Below are 12,064 nucleotides of genomic sequence, written 5' to 3' on the forward strand. Positions count from 1 at the left end.
CACTTAAGAGTACTGTATAGAAGGCAGATATTGAGAGACTGATAAAAAATCACTCTGGTAATGTTGTTAATATGCTTGAAATGCAGAATGACTGTTGATCTCTCCCCTAATAAGGCTTATTTCTTGAGTGGTCTTCAGAGAAAAAGGAAAAGTCACTGTGTTTGTTGTTGGAGATGTTGCTGTAGGCTGCAGAAGCCCCAGCTGGGCTCCCATCTGAAATTAGAAAATTTTTGTGCTTGTTTGAACAAACTGTTCTTTTAGGCACAACACTGTTATTCACATTCAAAACAACAGTTGAAAATGCTCCTGTCTCTGCCCACTCCTGGAACAAAATGAGCAAAATCACCTCTCAGAAATCACTAGGGGAAAAGTATCTACACACAACTACCCACATCTATATCTATCTATATATCTGTATCTATATTTATATATCTCTATCTACCTACGTGTCTATATCTGTGTATATAGATATATGAATATATAGATATATGTAAATATAGATATATCTATATATATATATATATACCCATCTGCAAATAAGCCCTGACATTACAGCAGTGCTGGTCAGTCCAGTTGAAGGTGTGTGCTGAGGACACCAGTTCAATACACCAGCACTGCAGCCAAGGCAGAGGGAGACAAGCTGGATGGAACTGCAGCAGCAATGTTATTGCAGGAGAGGAACAAAATTAAAATCAGGAAACAGGAGAAGCCATGAAAGGACACTTTGCTGATTCATGCTATATCCTGAACTGGTTCTCAGGGAAATGGCATGATCTTCTCCACCATTTTTGCAGGTACTGAATCAGTTTTGCACATAGAGTTGCACACCTGTTCTACATCACCACAGGAAAGGAGCTGTTACAGAAAATTGGGTAGGGTCTAATGATTCTACCAGACCATACTGTAATGCAAGACTTTGTGTTCAGTGGATTGTTTACCATCATTTGAAATTATTGACCTGGAACCAAAAAACCCTGCAAAAAAGCATGACTTAATGTTTCAGAAAAGCTGAAATCACAGATAGATAAAGGAATCTTCTTTGTGTAACAAAGAAATTATAGTTTTATTAATTAATTTTTAGTCATATGAACAGAGTTGCAGTTTGAATTTTCAGTTAATTTTCATTTATTTGATTAATTGAAAAAAGAGAAAACCAGACACAAACATACACCTGTAAAACTAGAAAGGAGAAATTTTTCACGAGCGCAAGGAAGGCAATCACCCTATATGCTGGATCTTTAAAATGATACTCCAACAGTTGTACTAAACCACATATCCTGTGCAGGTAGTAAAATCAGAGATTCAAGGGAGAAACAGCATCTCACATGGTTGTTACAGACATTCTGCAGTTGTTGCAGGAACACCACTGTCTGTTACTGGGCAGCATTTCTGATTATTCTCTAGGATTCCACCTACTGCAGCTGATTAATCTGCAGTTTTGGATGCTGTTGCTAAATATTTCTTGATTTTGACAAGTCACAGCACGGTCAATTTTCTAGTAAACGCATTTCTCTGAATTCAGGATTTTATATTTGGCAACTCCCCCATTTCTCTCACTGCAGTGCAAAATCCAGCAAAGAAATAGGTCAGTGCAACTCTCTGGATGAGGAAATTTAAGGCAAGAGATGTGACAAAGATACATCTGAGATGGATGTAAAGGTGGACAAACAGTACTTGCTTCCTTAAGAAATTAGGAATTACAAATTTTAATTTTCAATATAATTCTCAGTGATGTTGGCCCTAATAGACTAAGTTGCAAATTTTCAAGTATTCCATAAATGACGATAGAAAGTCAGATCTTCTTTTCCTTTAATGACAACAAAAAGCTATTTTAAACTAGGTAACTACAGTTAAACACAAATGAAACAGGAAAATACTGAGAAATACATAAAAGCAGTTCTCAGCTACAGAGAACAGTAACACTTACTACTACAATACTGATTTGTATTGTCTTCTGCTGTCCCATAGGCAATAACGATTTCTCTTCAGCGTGCACATGCTATGGTCAGCAAGCTAAAAATATCTTTCCTTTTTGTGGACAATCTGTTTCAAAAGAAGCCAAGAGAATATCACCAATCAAGACAAATACAGTTATGGAGGCTACTGTACAGGAGCCAGTATGTTCCCACAAGTTGGACAACAGAAGGCTGCTAAATGCTTTTTATTCTTCCACTCTCTGCAATTGAAAGGCTGCTTGAATTTCTTTACCGCACCTTTTAAATTACCAATCAAAAGTCAGGCAATGAATTGTGACTTTGGTTTTCCCAGAACCACCAAATGCTCTTTGTACTAAATGAATTGGGAAGGTGAAGAACTGAAAACCTATTTACTCCTTCAATCACCAAGCACCATCAGAAGCCTGGACAGGACACAGCGTTTCCGTTGAACAAAAGCCAGGTGAAGCCGTGTGCAGGCAGCACGCTTCCAGCCACCTGGAAATGCTTGTGTCCTGACAGTGTCAATAACCACTGCATTAATGACCCAGGTGGAGGTGCTTAGAACTTCTGCTTTTATGGAATAATACCTGACAGTTCTTAGATAAATAGCAGAATTCATGTGCTTCCCATTGAAATTCTGCTGTTTCTCTAAACTGTTACAGATGTACAGGTGGCGTGTCTCAGAATTCTGCATGTCACTGCTTAGAAAATATATGCTCTATCTTTTTTTAAACGGGTTGTTGACTTACAGCTGATTTTACCCTTTCAGGGGCAATGGAGAACACAATTTATAGGTTTAAACATTTGGTTATATAACCAAATTCATTTAAACATGTGGTTATATATAAGACATAATTTGAACATCTCGGGTGTTGCTGCTTTTATTTGGACTCCCGTGGCTGAACCACCCAAGTGCCAAGGGTGGCAGTGGTGGTGACTCAGTAGATGGCACTCCAGCCTGGCAGTCACGTTGCTGGCGGCACCCAGCGCTGTCGGTGCCCAGCAGGTGGAGCGGCCGTGCCGTGGGGAGATGATGGGGAGCCACAGGGCACCTCCGGGAACACCCGGCTGGCACGGTGCGAACGGGGATGTGGTGTTCCAGGGAGTCAGTCATCCTTGTGCCACCCTGCTGTGGACTCTTGCACGCGTTTCATGGCTAAAGGGACCCTAAGCTGCTGTGTTCAAACAGCAGATTGTCTGTTCCTCCCCTCTCAAAAAGGTGCTGCTGGAGGGTGATGTTTGGGTTTCCCCACATAACTGCAAAGAATTCATAGCCTGTGTGCTATTCTGCAGTGAAATACCTTCTCTCTGCTCTATGTATTTTACAGCTCTGTGTATTTTACAGCCTATCAGAATAGTAAGGATTGGGCTCAAACTAACAATGTACCCCTTTTTCCATGTGCAGTGCTCCAGACTAAATTTGCTGCTAACGTTCTGGGTGCTATATTCAAAATACGTGCACCATCTTTCTGACAGATACTAACACTGAACTGTTCTTCACCATATTGGCCCTTTTCTTGGTGCATGACTTCAAAGAGCTGGAAGATGGGGTTTTGAACAACGTGGTCTAATGGAAAGTGTCCTTGCCCATGGCAGGGGGTGTGAATTAGGTGCTTCTTAAGGTCCCTTCCAGACCAAACCATTCTGTGTTTCTATGATTCTATGCCATTCTGACATGACATATGGAGAAGGGGGACCATGAAAGCACCTGTTTTTGTATAGCCATCTTCTTGTGAAGATCCACTAGGATGTGCTAGTCCCAGGAATGGAATGGCAAGCAGTGGCCAAAGAATTTCAGAGATGAATGGTGACTTCCCTCAAGATGGTTCCATGTATTGACATCTCGTCCAGGAATCGAATTACACTCATTGCTTTCTAGTGACTGATCTATTTGCTGCCAGTAGATCAGCAGCCAGAGCTCCTGTCATGAAGATTAGTGCCTCCATTAAGAGGATGTTGTGATCATTTAGAGGGAAGTAAGTGAACCAGGGGAATAAAGATAGTAACATAAGTCTTCGATATTAACGGCTTAAGTATGGGTCAAGGACTGAATAATGAGATTTTGGTTTTCTTTATCTCATGGCAGATACGCAAGACCCAAGCTGAAGTTTGTAAATGCATTTTTAGGATGAATGACAAATCTTAAACTTGAATTCAATAGATATGTAAAATGACATGGATTAGAATTTTAAATCCCTTTATCAAAGACATTGTAAAGGATTATTTTAAACTACCAACAATTCTGCTGAAAAATAACAACTTCTCAAGCTGATTTCGGGGGAATCATGATTGCCCTCCTGCTTGTGATTTCATGGCTGCATGTCACAGTGGTGATGGTGTGATGTCCTAAATATATGACTTACTATTTGCTTCATTGGCTTACAAATGGCCTCATTGAACATTTGGGCAGCAGGCAGGAGTTGTTTAACTTCATGCAGGACAGGTGTGGAGTGGCAGATATGGAGGAATGCAGACCAGCTGTACACAGTGATGTGCAGTTTGCCTGCTGTGCATATGTGCGAGAGCAACAGAAGAATCAGAACAAATGGTGATAAACAGACATTTGGGACATATCTCAACAGCTGGAAGTGCAAAATGTGAATATCTCAAATTGGTAAAAAGACCATGCATTGATAAATCACTATATTTCCAAGAAAGCTGTAGTACTAAAGCAGCCCTTGAGGCAGCACAGCACCCACAGAAACATTCCTGCTCCTTTGCAGTAACACCACTCACACCCTACAACATGTAAGCACTGGACTAGACTCAGAGCTGACCTGCCAATGCAAGGCTGAGGATGCAGCAAAGCACCTGAAGAGGAATAGTGAAAATAAATGAGAGCACTTTACCCATACAGATAGAATGACTGCATATACACTGGGGGTGTTATGTGATCAAAAAAGACACAGAGCATTTTTTTTCCACAGCTGCAAGAAATCTATAACACCAATGCCATCACAGGCCTGATTCCTAATCCTTCACTCTTTCCCATGATGGATATAAACTTCTCTCAAAATAAGCAATGCTGTATTTTTTAAAAAGACATAAATCTATTTGACAGTGCTTTGAGAAAGCAAAATTAAAGTTTAAGGCAATACTAAAGCTTGAATTAGCAGAGGATGATGTATGTACCTAAAGATATCAGCACTGAAACAGTAGTATTTCAAAGACAGTTCCAATCTTAAGAGATACTCTAAGTGAAGAAATGAGGTTCAAAAATATTTGAACCAAAACTGAGGTTCAAACCTCCTTCTCTTGCTTATCACCCTTCGTATTCCTTGCCACCTGAAGCTGCTCATTTAGAACAGCTACAGACAGCCCACTGCTTGTGTCTGTTTTGAATAAGCACAAAACCAGGTCCAACTTCATCTTTCTGTGTCTGACCCCGCCACATGTCATTATTAAGACAATTTGGCAGGGTCTCACTTGAAATTTGCATGCCTCTTTCCTGTACTTAGTGAGAAATTAATTCTGTAGTTGCTAAGGCTGGTTTGAGTGGAGGTCAGTATATCAAGGCCTGGACATTGCAGATGTGAATGAAAACATGCACAGGTAAAGAAGAGTTGATTATGTAGCCCCTTCAAATCTCAGTTCTCCCTCTTCCCCAGATATTACTCAATGTTTCTGTAATCAGAATATAATGGCCGTAACAGCAACAGCAAGCCCAACTACCAGGCTCTCCATTCACACAGGCAAAATACTTCTTTATTATTTCCTTTTGGTTTGGCTTAGTAATACAAAAACTTTGAAAATTTTTCTTTGTTTTTTTTTCTTTTAAAAGAAATAAATAATTGCAAAAGTGCTTCTGGTTTCTTGCTTAACTGTGCTAATGAAGTGAGAACACAGCACAGTAGAGTATGGAAATAATTACATGAAATCACAGCAAGTGCATAGTAGAGTCCCACATCCCAAACTGAGATGAGAGAGGAGGCATTATAAATCTCCCTAGGAGTATTGTAATGTCAACAAATCTGAAGGTCAGACCAATCAGTTTTGTAAAAATTTAAATAAGGAATTCTTACCACTGTTCCCACACTGTTATTATCCAACATTGGTAATTTACAAGGTAATCAGAAAACAAACCCAAACGTTTTAAAATTTGGAGTCAGAAAGAGGAAATCAGGACACAGGTGGAAACTAGAGACAATCAAATTCCTAAAGCCATGGCTAATTAAATAACACATTTCAGACAGATCTTGGCATTAGCTCTTTTTGGCCACATAATATAATTTAAAAACCTCACACGAGGACATTAAGGGCAGACAAAGCAATGATCTACATCACAGGACTTGTCTACACAGGAAAGAGCTAAGAATAACCACTGCAGAGTATCTGTTCTGCAACAGTTTTCCATGGGGACAATTTATTTGTTTTTTGCATTAAGTATGCATTTAGCTGACCATGAGAAGTGAGCTGTGTTAAAAGCAAACAGAAGCATCCATCATGGAAAATAAGAGCATCTTCTTTAGGAACTGGTACACCACAGCTGCTGGGCTCTCAGTTCTGCACTTCAGATCGTTTCCCAGTAACCACCTTACACAGATCAAGCCAAAGTGCACTACTCCTTCACTGTAAATGTACAAAATGAAGGAAATGGAACAACAGACCACATGGATTCATGATGAGGTAATAGTCAGAGGTTTCTTGTGGTGCTGAGCTACTGCTGCAACTCATACATGTAGTCTCACAAAGCCCAGGCTGCCAAGTGCAAAGAAGCAACAACAGTCCAGCACCACTTACACCCTACAACACGCTTCTTTGGCTGTAAATGACATTGCAGGTGTTTCTCAGACAATCAAGAAGCTGTTGCAAATATACTAGTGCATACAGTGCCATTCATATTGTAAGTTTAAATATTACACAGATGTGACTGCTTATTCCATGTACATTTTAGACTGAGTCTGAAAAAAGTATTAGCTTTTCTTCACTGTAATAACTTTAAGAAAATGGATACAGTATTCTGAAAGGAACAGAATATGTGGGAAACAGGGAGGGCAAAACCGGTCTATGTGGCTGTGCCAGGCAGCAAGAGGCATCTGATGCATGTGACTATTAAAAGAACTAAGGAAAACATCCTAAAATACAAGAGGTGATTCTGAACAACTGTGGAAGGGGCTAGCAGTGGGCCTGTTAGCTAAAGGAGCGAGAAGTAAGAAGAAGAAGAAGCTGATAAGGAGCTTTCTCCAAGGCCGTAACCAAGGAGATTGAGAGAAGGAAGATAAGAGCATTCTGCAGCTGGATGAAGCATTTTTAGAAAGTTAGGTGGAGTCAGAGTAACTTTTCACCAATGGCATGGTATTGAATTATTGTGGCCAATAGCTAAGGTAGAGGAAGGGTAAACAACTGGAAAGTGTATAAAAGATCAGCCATTTTCATTAATAAACTGTTGCCAAGTGTTACCAACTGAGACTGCTTGTGGTCTCTGCTTTATGTCGTGACCGCCTCGACTGCGACAAACAACTGATAGTTTTTGCTTGCCCATCTCCTTTGCTGAACAAAAGAGTTGGTTCAGTAGATTTCAACCACACGTACTTGTAAAATTTATTAGCAACTATGAGGTTTTGATACAACTGAAAGTGACGGCCTCAGCCATTGACATGTTAAATGCTGGAGGTACAGGTTGCCTATGGGAATCTTATCACCACATGAGAGTAGTCTCAGTCTAACTATGCCTAAAATAATCAAGCCTTGTTGAAGAGTTCACTAAATCAGCATTTGGAGGCCATATGCTTATGCCTGGGCTGAAGAGACTAAGTTGCACTGAGGTAATGTAGCTTTAAATCGACTTACTACATTAATACTAGGAATTGTACCAGTGTATTTATTCTGGAAAAAAAAATTCACCCTAAATGGCTCCTACACCAGCACAGACCCTGCAAGTAACCAGGCTATGCAGGCAAGGCAGGGCCAATGGCAGGAGGAGTCAACCACAGGAGCAAGCTCCCATTGCTCCTCAGCCTGGTGAGATCCACCCACAGGCAGCGCCTCAGAGCACTGGGAAAGCAAGGTGACAGCCTTTAGCTTCAACCTCTCTTGTTTCCTGCTAAATGAGCTTGTATGATGTGGCATTTACATGAACCAACAGCAGAGTCACCAAAGCTCAGCAGGCGCACAGCAAATTGTTCAGCTGCCACATCTTCAGCAGAGGGGTAAGCCCTGAGACTTTGCTGTCAATGTACCAATGGGAGAGGCTTGTTCTGGGTGTGACCAGGATGTTAGGATGTCTTTGGATGTTAGGAAAAGGGGTCCATTCCCCAGTACCCTCACCACTATCAGTAATGCCAGACCCTGTAAACCTTGTTTCCAAGCCTGCTTCTCCTAATTGCATCTCTGCTGTTCTGGATCTTCTCACTCCATTGGTAGCCACGTGGCTGCAGCTTGTCTTAAAACATTCGCCACTAACTTGACCCCTCCCATCCGTGCTCATCTCAGACAAAAACCATCAATCCAAACACCTTCCAAAATTACTAATTCCTCCCAGCCTCTTTATTGTCACACCTGGTTCCCACTGTTGGTACTCCAACTTCTATCTGCCCAAAGGGAACAAAAAGTTACCTCATCAAGCCATTGAAGACATTGTCTAGAAGTCAACTGCAGCAGTCTTGCTCACCTCACCAGGTGAGACCCACCCGAACCTCAGGTTTGGGGTCCCATCAGCAGAAGAAGCAAGTTTCCAAGCATTCAGGAGTGTGGTGAGAACTCTGGGGTAATTTACCAGAGGAAAGAGATGCTCATTTGGAAATACACATGTGCAAGGTGCTTAAAGCAGGGCTCCATCTAAAGTTTATGAAGAATGGCTAAATTTTTATTTTCTTTTTTCCAGATGTGGGATAAATGGCACATGACGGTTTATTGCTGGTTTCTTCTTGTCAAAAGAAAAACCAGAAAGGTTTCTACCAAGTGAGAGTATTTGGACTGAAAATATCACAAGCTTCTTCTAATTCTATCTCTTTTTATGAATGTATCAGGACAACAGCAGGCAGTACACAGTAATCCACACAGGCACTGCCTTTCATATGACATGCACATTTTCTGTGATAACCAAATGGCGGCTCATGGCCAAGCCTCTGGAAACTTAAGGAAAAAGCTACCATTTTATAGCCAGTCTCATCCAGACATCTCCCACTGGAGGTACAGACTTGCCATTGGCTGCTGCTCTGGACCCTGGGGGCACAGGTGTTTTCAGAGGACAAATTAAATCCTGGGCAATCTGAGCTGTCTGAAGGAGATGTTTGAATCTGCCTTGACTGCAAACATCGCAGTATGCTATATAAGCAGGGAAAATAGGGCAGCCAGCTGTTTGGCTTTTGTGCCTTGCATCCCATTAGAAAGATACAAATAGAAAGGGAAGATGGAAAAGATGGGGAAAACCCACTTATCTGGAGTCCCCTTCAAGAACAAGATTGTTCTGGTCTCACATTCTGCAAGAAACCAGCACAGAATAAATAAACTGCAGATTGAAAACCAATGTATAAGGCTCTTCCAGTCAACCACTGCTTTACACTATTACACTGCTTTACACTCTGAAATAGTCATAAATATCAAGGCAAATTTTAGGGCTGTATCTTTTGTTACTTTAGAATTTGCCCTGGATGTTGATTTTAGTTGGTCAGTCTGGTGTATTCATGCAAAATAAACAGTGTCTCTATGCAATTTTATTTAACTTGACTTTGAGAAACAAAACCAAGCGGAACAAAAATTGCCTAGAAAGAAAGGGAGGATAAAATAACAACCTTGTAATAAGAAAATTTAGGGGAGAAAAAGGAAAAAAAAATATTACTTTGCTTCTATCAAACATGTAAAGGAGGAGTCCTTTCAAAAATATTCATGTTTCTTTCCTCCTTGTTTATTTTTTTCCTGCAGAGTATCATGCAAGTCCAGCAGGCTGACTAGACAGTGTTATGCAAAAACAAGTGTGTGGCAACGAACCATAGCTCTTTTCTGATGGTTTTCAGTTTTTAATAAGGCTCTTGGCTGCAGCTCAAGTTGAAAAGATGGCAAAGGAATTTCATTAATAATCCTTTTCTTGTCAGTTGATAATTTTCTTCTTCTTCACACTAAAACCATCAAGGCCTTCCATTTGACCTTGTCTGCAGATCAGATATAGTATGGAAAACTGGAATTATTGGAAAAAAAGGGAAAAAAATCCCCAAAACAAAATAAGCAGTCCTTTTTCATATTACATGCAAATCCAAATAATCCTCTCCCTCCCACAGTCTGACCCAATTTTGCCTGGGCAGACTTTGTGCTTGTAAGCTGGGCACTTTTGAAACAGCAATTTAGCAGATACTACTGAATGTGAGAGCACAGCATTTGCAAAACCAAGTCTAAAGCTACTGCACTCATTGCATGAAAATGTCCAGGGTCCTGGCAACTTGCCTGTTCTAATCAAAAGTCCTCCTTAGCCATGGTCACCTAAATGGACAAGCTAAAGCCAAGAGTTTCATTCTTTCAGCAGTTTTAGATAGGAGAACATTTGCCCAAGCCACATGAGGGGAACATCCTATTTGCAGGTAGGAGTATTTAAATATGTTCATCTGCTTATTGCCCTATATACTTGGAAAATGGACACAAATCAGTAGCAAGACATTGGAAAAAAAATGTGTTGATTTCATGCTTTTTTGCAAATAAGCTACAAAGAAATCCCTCCTTCCCAAACACAACACCATAGTTGAGGGACAACTGCTGTTTTTCACCTCAGATCACAAAGCAGTAAGGGGAAATATTCACAGATTTCCTTCTTTTGTTCATCTCACTCTTTTTTCAATCCTTACACATTCCATAAGATGAAAACACTGAGCATCTTTATCAAGCATTTTTCAGAACTGCAATCATTGACACAACTCTTCTCATTTTTTATTAATGCTTTCTAAGAGTAATGCCTAAGAATCCCTCTGTAGCCTACAGCTGCATGATTTCTTCCTCTTCAGCCATGACAAGGAAAATATGGGAAAGTCTTAGAAATAATGTTTTAATTTGTCTTCATAATATCCCACATTTCCTTCTTCTTTAACTCGAATTATTTAGTTTGAAGCAGTGTACTTTGCAAATTTAAGAATCCTTCTTTTTACCTGGAATTTTTTCATTACGCGATCAAGCAGTCAGGATCCAACATTCTCTGAATGCAGAAATGTATTCAACTTGAATGAAATAATTGAGGGATTATAAACATGGGGTAACAAAACCAGCATTGTAATCACTCTGTGACTTAGGCTAGGTCTATGTTAGCAAGCAGCAGGATTCCAACAGGAAAAGCTCTGCAGTGCAAACCAGCTATGTGAAGGATGTAACCTTCTCCCTCTGGAAGACTGGTTTCAGACTGGCTCCATCAGGGGCTAGAATGCAGCTTTTTTTAATGTTTCAGGTGGAACATTTCTTACTGTGTATTTTGGGGCTGTTCTACAAAATGAACCAAAGAGCACGAAAGGAGGGCAACCAGAGATTAGCTTCAAAAAATACATACCTCACCTAAAACAAAATATCAGTGTAGATGAATGCACACTTAAGTTTACCCTTATGAACAAATGGATGGTCATATCTGTGGCAGATTTAATCTGAAATAAACTGATGGAAAGACAGCAGAATAAAATCTTCTTTCTGTAGAAATTTTAAGAAAGAGCTGTTATGGAATAAAGTTCCCTTGTCTATTTTTTGTTGAAACAAGGAAAAATACTTTACATAGATTTGATAACTCCCTGAGGAACAATTAGTTTATCAAAGCATTGAAGTCAAGTTCTTGGTCAAAAGAATAAAGTCCCCTGAGACCAGCAGGTCAGCAATGCCAGCAGCAGGCCCCACCACCCATTCCAGCACTACAGCTGCACCCTGAGAAACACCTGGGCATCATGTCGGGGCACAATGCCACTGGCAAAAATACCATGAGGACTTCACAGAAAATGGACAGGAATTTCCTTGATGCAAATTTTCATCTGTCAACAGAACTAAATTGCCAACACCCATTTTCTAAAACTCCCCCTTGCCCTGATTTCTATCCCTTTCCTCAGGAAATCAATCTCCTTTTTCCAGTCCTTTCATCTTTTTCTCCTTCATATATCCTGGGGTTTTTTTCCCTAGGATGTTGTACTTTTTATTTATTTATTTATAATATTGAAGTTTGGTCCTTCTGA

This window comes from Ammospiza caudacuta, chromosome 1 (genome assembly GCF_027887145.1).
Source record: "Ammospiza caudacuta isolate bAmmCau1 chromosome 1, bAmmCau1.pri, whole genome shotgun sequence".
Lineage (NCBI taxonomy): Eukaryota > Metazoa > Chordata > Aves > Passeriformes > Passerellidae > Ammospiza > Ammospiza caudacuta.